The 14525-nt window shown below is 43.6% G+C and overlaps 1 long non-coding RNA gene across 1 annotated transcript in view; it reads right to left on the reverse strand.

Moving 5' to 3' along the window:
* Nucleotides 1–5006, reverse strand: part of LOC145527005 (uncharacterized) — a 111404-nt gene extending 106398 nt beyond the window's left edge. Inside the window, exon 1 of the long non-coding RNA XR_014069398.1 lies at nt 4918–5006. This is a non-coding gene — a long non-coding RNA (uncharacterized LOC145527005). The remainder of the gene's footprint in view (nt 1–4917) is intronic.
* Between the last annotated feature and the right edge of the window lie 9519 nt (nt 5007–14525).

The following is a 14525-nucleotide window of genomic DNA, read 5'->3' on the forward strand; positions in this document are numbered from 1 at the left end:
AAACACGATATAAATGAGCATATTTATAAAACAGAAATAGACTCAGAGACATAGAAAACAAATTTATGGTTACCAACAGGAATGATTGGGGATAAATGAGGAGTTTGGGATTAACGTATGCACACCATTATATATCAAGTAGATAATGAACAAGGACCTACTGTGTATCACAAGGAGCTATGTTCAATATCCTGCAATAATCTGTAATGGAAAAGAATCTGAAAAAGAAGACATATATATGTATAAATGTATGTATATATATGAAGACATATGTATATGTATAACAGAATCACTTTGCTGTACGCCTGAAACAAACACAGTACTTTAACTGTGTCTATTAAAAATGATTTAAATATAAAAATAAAATTAGAAAAAGAAGTAAAGTTGTTCTATTTGTTGGGCAAAGTGAACTGCTCTGGAAATATGACCACTAAGGACCTGTTGTAAATTGAACTGTGCTTTCTCAAAATTCACACACTGAAGTTCTAACATGCAGCACCTCAGAATGTAACCTTATGTGGAAATAGGATTGTTGTAGAGGTAATCATCGATAGTTAAGACCAGGTCAAACAGAAGTAGGGTGCATCCCTAATTCTATATGACTACTGTTTTTCTGAAAAAGGGAAATGCGGACACAGACACACATCCAGGGAACATGCCGTGTTAAGATGAAGGCTGAGATCTACAAGCCAATGACAGTCAAAGATGGTCAGCAAACCAGGAGAAGCTAGGAGAGAGGCATGGAGCAGATGCTCCCTCAGAAGGAACTGACCTTGCCAACACTTTGATCGCAAACTTCTGGCCTCCATAGCTGCAAGACATTACATTTCTGTTGTTGAAGTCACTCAGCTTGTGGTGCGTTGTTATGGGAACCCTGGGAGACTAACACAAGACATATGGAACCATAGCATCTCTGTTTGAATTTGCAAGTGGTTCACATAACTGGTGCAGATCAAGCACTCAACACATATATTTGAATGAGAAATGGGCCAATGATGCCATGAGACTGCTTCAAGGAAGGCAAGGAAGATGAAAGATAGAAAATCATCACCAGATGATAATTCCCACAAAGGCAGTGGTCATGTCATCTAATTATTCACTTCCTAGCATAAAACCTGCTTCTCAATAGACATTTGTTGAACCAAATTGAAAAGTGGGAAGAACAGGTAGATCACTAATGCCACCAAATGATCTCAGGTGGGAGAGGTTTGTGTGGGCTGATGCATTCATGAACCTTAACCAACCATCCTGATTTCACACTGTCAGGAGTCTCAGTGTTGATAGATTAGCATGGTTTTGATTGTTACTTTATCTCACTGTATTTAGGTGTATAGTATGTGGTCTTTAAGATGTATCTCTGGGACTATTGGTACACACATTTATTTTATCTTAGATCAGGTGGTTCAGCATTCCTTCAAGCTTAGATGTGTTATATTGTTGATAAATTACTATGATGTGCTTCATGAATTTTTTTAATGCCCCCAAATTTCAAATGTCTCCATTATTCACCTATGGTTGACTAAAAAGGGCCACAAATTCCTTGATACTCTGCTCTTTGTGAGATGTGATCTGGTTTCCCTCCCTTGACCTTGGGCTGAGCAGAGATGCTGAACCAGTCTTGGGTCTAGGCATTAGGAGTCTAGAAGCTTTGGTCTGGTCCTCTTGGACTCTCAGTTTTCATGGAAGAAGTCTGACAGCCCTGAGGCTAACACTCAGTAGCCTCATGCAGAGGCTGTGGGGACAGGTTAAGAGAGAGAAAGAAATCAAGGGAAAGAGAGAGAGATGCCTAGGCTGCCCCCCACCCATCTCTTCCAGCTGCCGCCTTTTGAGTCATCTCAGCTGACTCCCTGGACACTGTGGAGCAGAGACAAGCTGCCCCACTGTGTTCTGTCTAAATTCTTGACCCACAGAAGAGTGAGACATACTAGTAATAAACTGTTGTTTTAAAACACTAAAGTTTGGAATAGTTTGTTATATGTAAGTCAGTAACTGAAACATCACCTTTCATGCATGTATAGACAGTTTCAGGTATATCTTATAACTTTTTAGGTGTCCTTTCCGTGGCATCTAATAATATCTCCAAATCTTCAAAATTCCTTCTTTAGTTATATTACAGTATGTACCAGTAATCATCTGCTCAAACCATTATCACTCAGCAACCATCTGTTCAAACCAGAGTGCCATTTACTTGGGGCAAAAGGTGCCAAAGCGCTCTTCTGTGCCCTTTTTTTTCTTGGCATAGCATGTACAATTAGGCTCACTAAATTATTTAGAAGAAAGAACTTGTGTCTCTGCTCATGGAGATTTTCTTTAATTGATATCAGGAAAAAGCAGACTTCTTGTTAGCACCAACAAAATATTAAAAGCATTGATGCTGGCTTCCAAGAAGTACAGAATAATATGTATTTTGATAACTGATTAATGACTGGACTCGTTACCCTCCTTTGTATGGCTACAGGAAACTATATAATGTGCCTCGAAATTGTTTGGCGTACTAAATTTTCAGTGAATACTATTTATAACCACTCCTCCTTTCAAAAATATTTTTGCTGGTAGGTCATATTAATACCTTTGGAAACCTAATGCCAATTAAAACTATACTCTATTATACGCATATATTTTAATACTGACAATGTGACCTTAACAAAACAGTTGCTTTAGTGGCTAGCAATTAAGGAGAGACAGGAAGCACAGCAGATTATTGGTAAGGGATTTGCAAGGTTCCTCCAGCAATTTGCATTTAAATGCTTTGTGTTAGAAGCTTCCATTGAAGGCAATTCATTTTCATTTTAAAAGAGATGTATTTAGCACATGAAATTGAATTTACTTTTAAAATTCACTCTCTATCCCCAGAATTATGTCAGACATATGGTCACAGTTGTTTAATGTGCCAGCAAGCTAGGGTGTTTGTTTGTATTTAGTATAAACAAACTACAAACATCCACATGAATATGTGAAAAAATTCTCTTCGGATGAAGTCGATCACGCTTTATATGTTAAGGGTCCCTTTTATTAAATGAATCTCTGATGCTTTGACAAAACAAAGGATGAGGAAATGCCACACAAGGAAAATTGCTGTCTTTTAACGTGAATATCAATTGTGTGGTAAAAGAATACCAAATTATTCCACGTCTCTTAAAATGGTATAATGAAGGGCTTATACACACACCACGTCTCGAGCAAAAAGAAGTTCATAGCTATAATTTCAGCTGCGTTTATTTTCAATCACAAAACCACTACAGGCTTCAGCACAACTTATAATACTGGACAGTCAAGAGGAAGCTCCAATACTTTGGCCACCTTATGCGAAGAGCCAACTCACCGGAAAAGACCCTGATGCTGGGAAAGACTGAAGGCAGGAGGAGAAGGGGATGACAGAGGATGAGATGGTTGGATGGCATCACTGACTCAATGGACATGAGTTTGAGCAAACTCCAGGAGACAGTGAAGGACAGGGAAGCCTGGCTGCAGTCCACGGGGTCGCAAAGAGTCAGACACGACTTAGCGACTGAACTGAACTGAAGAGGAAGTTCAGGATTGGCATCCTGGCTAGGCTAAGAGGCAGGTGTAGTTACTGGAAGCCTTCACGGGGCTTTGCATCATATGTGACTCAAATGATGCTACAAGTCACAAAATTTATACTCACAAATGACTGTGGGACTTTGAGTAGCAACAGAAAGGGTTTCATGGGAATTTACAGTAGTTCTCTAAGCTTGCTCAAACTTTGATTCTGTTTACAATATAAACTAAGTCAAGACCCCAAGGAAACATGGCTGTGGAGAGCATGTCAGGCTTTCGGTACAAAGGTAATAAGCTCACTCACTTCATCACTGACAAGCTCAAAGGAAATTTATGGAGCTATTTCTTCCATTCTTTGTCTTCTATTCCTGAGACAAAACAATTGGCCCAAGTTTTTTTTACATACCTCTGACCTGGAGAGACACAACTGTTAACTATCCAGAGATGCTATTGGAATTACACTCATTCGACAGATTTTATATCATGCTATTTACATGAGTGCTCAAAGCAGTGTGTATAACTGCAAAGCCATCTAGAAAGTGACCCAGGAAATTTGATTCACAGTGGGGGCAGCTGATCTAAATCACTTTTTGTTTCTCATCTTAAAGGCTGCCTCATAAAATCTACATACTTTGGCCAAGCTCTTCAAATAGACTTTTAGCCATCACATGAGTTTAGTTCCTGCCTCTATGACTTGACTGAGGGCTCAGCCACGGCTACGTGGGTGGCTGCAGGGTTGTACTGAGGGCTTTCATGTGGTTTTCTTGGGCTATTTCAACTGCCTTGTCCTTCCGGGTAGCATCTCCAATTTGACTGGCTCTGATGAACACATCTTTTAGTCATTCAAGAGAAACTTAGGGAAAATTCTTTGCGATAGAAATACAAATTTGTCTCCCTTTCCCAGCATGGAAAATTTTCTGCCTCAGAAAACTGCAAAACACTTGTGAGAATTGGATTGTCTCATTTTAATGAATAAGAAGCCAGCAAAAACATCATCATCCTTGCTGCATTCAAGCCCCTAAAAGTTTGATGAACGGGAAGATAAAAGTTAAAGAAGACGACAAGAAATTCTGTTTGCGTCTGCTATGTCACCTGACCATGACTAAGCACATGGTTTATCCAAGCCTGCAGTAGACAGTTCAGTCTTATTTGCCAAGTAATTATTGGGCATCTCTTCTGTTCCAGGAGCTATACGAGGTAATCCAGTTACAAAAATGAATAAAACATGGGTTGCAAGTGGGGTTCTCTGGAGAGCAGTGACTGAGATGGAGTGAGGAATGCAAAAAAGGAGAGGATATATGTCTATGTACAGCTGATTCATTTTGCCCTATAGCAGAAAGTAACATCGGAAAGGAACTATACTCCAATAAAAATTACTTAAAAAAAAATAGTACAGACCTTTTTTTGCAGGAAAGTCAGCCCTGGAAGGGGAAGTGGAAGAGGCAGGACTGAGAGCAGAGGGTTATCAGACACGGTGAAGATCTGACAATGTGTCGGCCAGCCCAACAGCAGGTTCCAGAGCAGATCCCTGTTGGAGGAGTGTATGCAAAGGGCTAGACCTCTGTTGTTGGCTGGGGGCCACTTCATGGACGCTCTGACCTCTTGTACCACTGCCTTGCTCAGTCATTCACTGGGGTCTTCTCAGAGAAGAGAGCATGAATGCCACTTAAATGCTGAGGGGTATAAAGATGGAGATGGCGGAGGAATAGGACGGGGAGACCACTCTCTCCTCCACAAATTTATCGAAAGAACATCTGAACGCTGACCAAACTTCACAAAACTACTTCTGAAGGCTGGCTGAGGACGTCAGGCTTTCACAAAAACTGCGCATTATCTTCAAAAGAGGTAGGAGAAATTATAAAAGATAAAAAGAGAGACAAAAGAGTTAGGGACGGAGACCCATCCCGGGGAGGGAGTCGTAAAAGAGGAGGAATTTCCAAGCACCAGGAAACCCTCTCACCGGCGGGTGTGGGGGAGGATTTTTTATCTCGGAGGGCAACGTAACTGGGAGGAAAAAATAAATAAAATCGACAGATTACGTGCCTAAAGCAACTCCCAGCAAAGAACCCCAGACGCTCGCATCATCCGCCACCAGCAAGTGGGGGCTGAACGGAGAGGAGCGGGCGGCATTGCCTAGGGTAAGGACCGGGCGGCATTGCCTAGGGTAAGGACCGGGCCCGAGTGCCCCGAGGGCAATCTGAGGGAGCTAACGTGAGATAGTAACCTAAACTGTGGGACAGCGAGAGAGAGAGAGAGAACTATCCCGCGAAAAGCCCAACTCTAAGGCACTGCCGGCCCGCTCACAGAACAAAGGACTGAGCGATACCAGAGGAGAGCTAGCCGGCTGCGGACCGCGCCATCCCCCGCCAGACACAGCGGGCAGGCGGGGCCCGCCAGAGCCGGAAAGGGGCAAACTCGGCTCCAGAGAGGGCACCCCCTACCAAACTGCAAACAGGCTCCCAGTTTTTAAGCAAAGACTCCCTGAGATCCCGGAGGGTCGACAGCAGCCGGGAGGGTCGACAGCAGCCGGGAGGGTCGCAGCCAGAGACCAGCTCCCCAGAACCGACACAAAGCACACCGGAGCCGGGCGCGCCCGTAAACCGAGGCGGGGACCAGGGAGGTGATAAGCCGCACCGCCCCAACAGGGGACAGCGCCCTCGCCAAACTCCTGGCCGCCTGGGCAGCTCCGACCGGGAACGGCACAAGCCGCGGGCAAAATCGAGTCTGCGCCTTTGTGGAGTAACCGGGAGCCTGAACCTGAGCGGCTTAGTCCTGGGAAGTGCACGCAGCTCAGGGCCCGCTCCCCGGCCGAGTAACCTGAAGCCTGAGCAGGGTAGACGGGGAAAGCACACACGCCGTGAGCGGGGGCGAACCCAGTGCGGCCGAGACACTGCGAGCTTACCACACACACGCCAGAATTGCAGTGTTCCTTCCTCCCCACAGCACGATTGAACAAGCGAACCTAAAGAGATCACCTCCACCGCTTTGTTGCAGGGCGGAAATTAGATACTGAAGAGATCTCCAAACAGAAGCCAAATAAACAGAGGGAAGTGCTTTGGAAGGGACAGGCCAACAGATTAAGATCCCTGTAGCTAATACCGACTGCATTAAAAAGGACCTACAGATCTTGAAAAGTATAAGCAGGAATAAGGATCTATCTAAAACTGAGCAGATCCCACACTGCTCACAACAGCTCCAGAGAAAGTCCGGGATATATATATTTTTTACTATTATTATTTTTTTTAATTTTTTTTTAATTTTTTTTTTAATTAAAAAAAATTTTTTTTTCTCTTCTTTCCTTTTTCTTCAAGTCCTCTATTACACCTTTAACTTTCATTTTCATAACCCACTATTAACTTGCAAAAAAAAAAAAAAAACCCTATTTTTGAAGCAAACTACATACATATATCTTATACCTTTTGTGTTTTTTTTTTTTTAATGTTTTTTTCCTGTTCTACATTTTTTTACTGTTTCTTTTTTTACTGTTTTACTGTTTTTTTTTCTTTTTACACTGTTCCCTTTTTTCTTTCTTTTTTTTTTTTTTTTAGATTGTAAGTTTTATAAGAGTCTAACCTCTACTCTAGATTTTTAATCTGTGTTTTACATATTTGATATCAACTTTGTACATTTAAGAACCCAATCTTTAGGACCCATTTTTACTCAGGAGTGTGATCACTGGCCTGATCACTCTCTCCCCCTATTGATGCTCTTTCTTCTCCCCCAGGGAACCTCTATCTCCCACCCTCCTCCTTCTCTTCTCAACCCAATTCTGTGAATCTCTGAGGGTGTTCTGGGTACCGGAGAACAATTCAGGAACAGGATACTGCCCAGATCTCTCTCTCCCCTCTTAATTCCTCCCTTTCTACTCATGCTCACCTCTGTTACCTTCCTCCCCCCTCTCTATGTATCTCTGTGAATCACTCTGAGGGTTCCAAACTGTGGAAAGCACAGAGGGAAGTGCTTACTGGCTAGATTGCTCTCTCCACATTTGAATTCCCCTCTTCCCCTCCTGGTCACTTCAACCCACCCCCCCCACCTCATCTCTCCATGTAACTCAGTGAACCTTTCTGGGTATCCCTCACTGTGGAGAATCTTTTCACCATTAACCTAAAAGTTTTATTATTGAGGCTGTATGGAAGGAGAAGTCTTGAGGCTACTGCAAGAATAAGACTGAAAGCCAGGGGAAACATTAATTAATAAGAGACCATCCAATAGCCTCCATAAATTCACTGAAACCAAGCTCCACCCAAGAGATAATAAGTTCCAGAGCAAGACATACCACGCAAATTCTCCAGCAACGCAGGAACATAGACCTGAGCATCAATATACAGGCTGCCCAGAGGCACACCAAATCCATAGACATCTCAAAAATTAATACTGGTCACTCCATTACACTCAAGAGAGCAGAAATCCAGCTCCACCCACCAGAACACCGACACAAGCTCCCCCAACCAGGAAACCTTGACAAGCCACCTGTCCAACCCCAACCGCGGTGAGGAACCTCCACAACAAAGAGGAACTTCATACTACCAGAATACAGAAGGGCCACGCCTAACACAGCAATCTAAACAAGATGAAAAGGCAGAGAAATACTCAGCAAGTAAAGGAAAATGAGAAATGCCCACTTAAATGCTGAGGGAAATCCCAAAGAAGCCAACAGTTCGGAACCTGTCAGGTAATCACCTTCCTCATCCTGGTCATCAAGTCCCTTCTTAAAGGAGAGCTGAGCACCACATCTCTGAGCCCACCGTCATCCACCCCTTGTGCCACACAGATCTATGTCTCCATGATATATGGAGAGCTCCTCATGGGCTCTGATGGACCTCACTTCCTGGAGGGAAACATGGGTAGAGGGAGGTTTGTGTGCAGTTAACTCAGCATCACAACTGGCACCCATTATCTCCCTCCTCCTTGCTCCTTTCTAAATTCCCTTCACCCTCAGCTACCACCCAGATTGATCTTGGTAGTTTTTCCAAAGAACCTGGCTCCGTATGAAATATAAGCTTCTCCTCCCAGGCTTCTTGCTTGTTTCCATTCATGTGAGGAGTACCAAGAGGTGCTCCCACTGGGTCACCTAAGCCCACACATTCCTCCTTGTCTCCACTGTGTATCAGAAGGCTTCCTCCTCATGGTGTTCAGGGTCAATTACTTTTGACAAGATGATGATTCCTCTTTTTGTTTGCCAGTCCCTGAACATGAGAATCCCAAAGGGCTCAGGGGGACACCATAGCCTGAACTTCAACGAGACCCTTGCTGTGTCCCCTGGTGACAGCCTGCCCCCTTTGGGAGAAAGGGCTTCTTATCCTGCAGGGCCCAGAGTTGTGGAGACAGGAATCCACAGAATACCCAAGTAGATCACTGGGGGTAATAGGAAGCGGGGCCAATTCTACTTCTATCCCTTGGTTCCAGATCCATGGAGTCTTCCTGATGGGAACACAGCATCACTGAGAGATTTCTGATCCAATGAATGTATTGCTTCCTGATGAATGGGCAATATCCTTATAAGGCATTTCCTCTGAACTAGTGCTTCATTTGCCCCTTCAGCAGGCTGCTTATTACTCTAACAGCCTGGCAACTTCTGGGTGATGTGGGTAAAATCATACATGATATGACTAGTCAATCCTATGGTCCTGTTGTTGTTCAGTCACTAAGTCATGTCTGACTCTTTGTGACCCCATGGACTGCAGCATGCCATGCCTCTCTGTCCCTCATCATATTCTGGAGTTTGCCCAAGTTCATGTCCATTGAATCAGTGATGCCATCCAACCATCTCATCTTCTGCCGCCCTCTTCTCCTTTTGCCTTCAATCTGTCCCAGCCTCAGGGTCTTTTCCAATGAGTCAGCTGTTCAAATCAGGTGGCCAAAGTATTGGTCATACGCCCACTTTTTTGCTCCACTAGTCATGACAAAATGAGTTCCCTGGTTGGATATCATGTTATGTGGAATTCCGTATCTGTAGATCAATCATTCCATAAATTCCCAGATAGTGGTGCTTCTCTGTGGGCAAGAAATCAAATTCCACCAGGAATAAGTGTCTGTTCCTATGGAGGGTACAGGTGGAACTTCCAAGATGGGAGAACCCCAATGAAGTCAGCTTGCTACCAAGTGGCCAGTTTGTCTGCTTAGAGAACACTGCCATATCCAGGGGCCAGCATTAGTCTCTGTTGTTGGTAGGTTGGACAGTGGAGATTGAATGTGGTTGGACAGATTCAGCTAGATTAGCCTTGGTTAGTGGTGTCTATGCTGTTGGGTGCAAGCATGATTCTTATTTCAGCCAGCAGCTGTGGTTACTTTGTGTATGCACTTTGCCAGCAATGTAGTAGAAACTGATAAAGGCTAGCTAGCATATACAGGCCGACTCATTTTATCTACTTGGTATTTATATACTTTCCATGCAATTCCATATACTTATCCCACTCCTCTATCCAAGAATTTCCTGCTTTGAAGACTGAACTCCAACCTTTCAATCTTTTTCCTTCTTGATCTCTAACTAACCAAAGCCATTTTCCACTTCCCATAGTTCATCTATATCCCATCTCGGGCTATTTTTCCTTTCATACAAAGTGAATATGTCCAGGTACACCATGTAATACCCATGGAGAAGACTTTCCCTTTGTAACTGTCTCTGAGGGCCACTCTGAAGTGGAAATGTAATACAGTTGCCATACCAGTTTTGATTTGCTCATGTTGAACCAATCCATCTGTAAACTAAGCTTGGGCATTTTCCTCCTCTTTCATACGGGACTCCCTCTCTTTCCCCAATACAATCAGAGGTATAAGCTGGGGGCAGGATGCTAGTGAGACAGATAACATGGGGATCTGGGCTCCCTGCTCATGCAGCTTGTTGTGCCCTCTGGTCCTGCTGATGCTCAAGCTTGGATGTACATTCCCATTTTGTAATAAATTGCTGCTGGATTTTCAGACTTTCCAATTTGGCAGGTTCAATAGGCTCCAGTCATGTTGTACAGTTTGGGATGCATAATCACTTTGGTGTTCCATGCTCAAACATTCCAGTTATCTACCATGGCTCAGTAGCACTCTAAGACCCACTTTTCAAAAGGTGTATATGTATGGACAGAGGAGTCTGGCAGGCTACAGTCTGTGGCATCGCAAAGAGTCAGAGATGACTGACGTAACTGCACAGATCCCTGGAGTTGGCACTGAGATTCTCCCTCTTGGGCTTGTCATAAATTATACCCTGTATCTCTTTCTCATCAATGATAATTCCATCATATGATGTCTGCCAGGTCAAATGCCCCCCCCCCCTGCAGAGCCCTGTCATGCTCCTGATCCTACTCAAATATGGCAGCATTCTGGGTCACCTAGTTAATAGACTAAAGTATACCTAGGTGTGGAATATGGTGCCCTGGAACCCAAAGAAGCCTAGTAAGCACTATGACTCCTTCTTTGCAATAGGAAATATTAGACACAGCAGTTTAGTTTAGAGGGATAACACAGAATATCCCTGACCACTGGATTTCCTAAAGATTCTCCTCAAATGGCAGGCCCCTCAATCTTCATGGGGTTTACTTCCATCCTCCAGAGCATATGGGTCACAGCAAAGCCTCCAGCGTGCTAGTCACATCTTGTTCATTTTGCTCCATCAGCATGATGTCACTGACATAATGGATAGATATGATGCTCTGTAAAGAAGTCCAAATGGGTCCAGATCACACCAGATTATATGATGACTAAGGATGGGAGGGCTCACATAGTCCTGGGGGCAAAACTCTATATTGTTGTCCTTTCCGTGTTAATGTAATGTGTCTCTGATTCTGTTTCCAGAATGGGATATATAAAAACAAGTTTTCCAAGCAAATAACTGCATAACATGTTTCTGAGGCCATTTTAACTTACTTAAGTGGAGACACCACAGCTGGCATAGCAGCTGCAATTGGAGCCGTGGCTCAGTGGAGCATGTAGCAGTCTATAGTCACTTCCCAGAATCCATCCAGTTTCTGCAGGGGAGACAGTGGCGACTTAAACTGAGATATGGTAGGAATCGCCATCCTGGAATCCTTTGGATCTTTAATGGTATCATTAATCTCCAGTGCCTCCGACCCCACCCCAGAATGCAACATTGGTTCTGATCCACTCTCTTGGCTGCAGGGAGGTTCGTGTGGCATTGCAGAGATTTCCACTTGGCCTTCCCCTCTAGATTCACCCCACAGGCCAGAGACCCAGTAGAGCCTGGGCTTCCAACTGCCAGATGTGTCAGTCACAATAATACATCCAGGGACAGGAGAATTAATTTAGACTTCATTTATTAACTACCAGATCTTCATTTATTAACTACCCCCATTTGTCCCCACACTAACAGGGTGATGATGCTTCAAGTTTCTGGGAATCAATGTCAACTTGGACTCTATGTCCCACAGATCTTAAAAAGTCTGCATATATTTCATTTCCACAGTGTATAGCCCCTCAGGTATTGGGTTGGCCAAAAACTTCATTTGGGTTTTTCTGTAAGATGTTACAGAAAACATGTTACAGATGTTACAGTTCTGTAACATCTTACAGAAAAACCTGAACAAACTTTTTGACCAATTGAATACATGGCTGAAGGTTGCTTTGAGGGTGGACTCAGGGAATCTATATGGGACATGCTTTGCCATGGTGTAGCAGGGTATTTCTTCCTAAAGATCTAGACATTCCTTCAGTCAAAGGGTTGCAGATCTGAAAACTGGCTCAGGTAGGAAACTGAGCAAAGGATCGTGAATTTTTATTGACAGCTATCCCCATCTTCTTGCTTCTCCATTCTGCTTTCTTTTTACTACAGATGTTAAGCAACTCTTTTGTTGGGTACCTATTTTGCCCCTTGGGACACCATCTTCAATTAGCCATCTCTACAACTCTGAGAGTCAAAGGCTCTTGGCTGCCTCTCTTACCTAGTTTCCAGTGACTAAGAGCCATCACACGGCCTCTACTGTTACGAAGGAATCCTGCTCGGTGACCACCTATCGGCCTACAGATAGAGCCGTCACTGGACCTCCCAGTGATGCTGGGGTTCCTCCCTTGCCAGCACATTCTGGATTGCCTAGGTGAATGGTGTTCTCTGGTGTTCTTTTGGCCTCACTAAATATATCCATTCCAGCATATTCACCTCTCACAGCCTTTTCATTCCTCCCTCTATTGTCGCTCCTAGAAGCTCAGGCATTTAAACTTCGCTCAGGGTGGGCAACTGCTTCCTTCAGGCCACTAGAGGCCACATTAGCAGCGAGTTTGCCCCCTAGGTATATATTATATGCAGGTTTGATCCCTGGGCCAGGAATATCCCTGGAGGAGGAAATGGCAATCCACTCCAGTTTCCTGCCTGGAAAAGCCCATGGACAGGGGAGCCTGGAGGGCTACAGTCCATTGAATTGCAGAGTCAGACACAATTGAGCAAGCACACATAAGCATCATTATCATTGCCCCTAGGGGCCTTTCATGGAGAAGGCAATGGCAACCCACTCCAGTGTTCTTGCCTGGAGAATCCCAGGGACGGTGGAGCCTGGTGGGCTGCCTGCCATCTATGGGGTCGCAAAGAGTCAGACGTGACTGAAGCGACTTAGCAGCAGGGGCCTTTCAAGGGCATCAAATTCTTCCATATCCTGAGAAAGCGCCCCAAATCTCTGAATTGTTACTAATACACTCTTCAGATCAATAAAAACAGTACTCAAGGATCTGCTTTCAGGGAACTACCCCTGAGAATCTTAAGTGCACCTGGTTCTGATTTAGATGGGCTCTGAACCCGATTCCTAAAGGCATGAGACTTTGGGAAGGCCTTGGGAGAGTGTCGAGTGTATTTTGTATATCAGAAAAATGGGAATAACTGTAAATAATTATACTGAGGCCAAAGGGCAGACTTTAATAGTTTTGAAATATGCCTGAATATTTTCCCTGATGGGAAAATAATCTTCCCATCAAATGGTGGGATTGATGTCCTCTACTCTTACACTGGGTGGGCCTTGGGGATGCCTTGGCTTATAGAATATGGTGGAAATGATGCTATGGGACACCCAAGACTTAGTCATAAAAAGCCTGACCACTACCTTCTTGGCTTCTGAAGATCTCAGACACCATATTGCGAGGAAGCCCAAACTAGCCCACAGGGAGAGATCAAATAGAGTGGCCCCCTGTAGGTCTTCTGAATGGAAGATCAGCTGAGGTTTCAGTCAATGCTAGTAGCAAGTGTTAGAATGAAGGCACCTCCAGATAATTCTAGCCCCAGCTGTCTGTCAAGTCACCAGCAGCCATGAAGTCTTCTCAGCTGAGGTTCCAGATATCGCAAAGCAGAGATAAAACATACCAACTGTTCTCTGTCAAAATTCCTGACCCACACAATCCATGAGCAGAATAAAGTGGTTGTCTTATGCCACTAAGTTTCGAGTGGTTTATTTTCCAGCAATAGTAAATAGAGCAAAGATCAAAGGGATAGATATCAAGTATGCTTCTTTCTTTCAAGAGCAGCTAACTAGAAAATATAATGTAAAATAAAGCATTCAGAATAGCAAGAAAGAAACTAGGAAAGAATCTGATAATGACCGCAAAAGACCTTTATAGAAAAAAAAGTTAACTCTAATAGGGGACATAGAAATTAGATCCAAATTAACCTGATTTAAAAGCAAAAATTAAGCAGCAAAAGGTCATTGGATTTTGTAAAGTAAAGATTTCTGTTCAGAGAACTACACTGGAAAAACTGAACAGACAGATAATAGACTGGGATAAACATTTGTGAAGTCTGAAATTGACAAAGGTTTAATATTTATATTCTACAACAAACTTCTGTAAGTCAGCAGTTAAAACGTAGAGAACACAATTGAAAAAAGTAAGTAAAGGAGATATACTGGCAAGAACTTGAAGTCTGCATGAGTAATAAGTTTATGAAGAAAACTATAACATTCTAAGAATCAAGGAAAAAGCAAATTAAAACCAAGATGATGGACTTGCCTGGCGGTTCAGTGGGTAAGCCTTCACCTTTCAATGCAGGTCCGATCCCTGGTCCGTGAACGAAGATTCCATGT

This window comes from Giraffa tippelskirchi, chromosome 11, assembly GCF_054371585.1.
Source record: "Giraffa tippelskirchi isolate mGirTip1 chromosome 11, T2T-mGirTip1v1.2.pri, whole genome shotgun sequence".
NCBI lineage: Eukaryota > Metazoa > Chordata > Mammalia > Artiodactyla > Giraffidae > Giraffa > Giraffa tippelskirchi.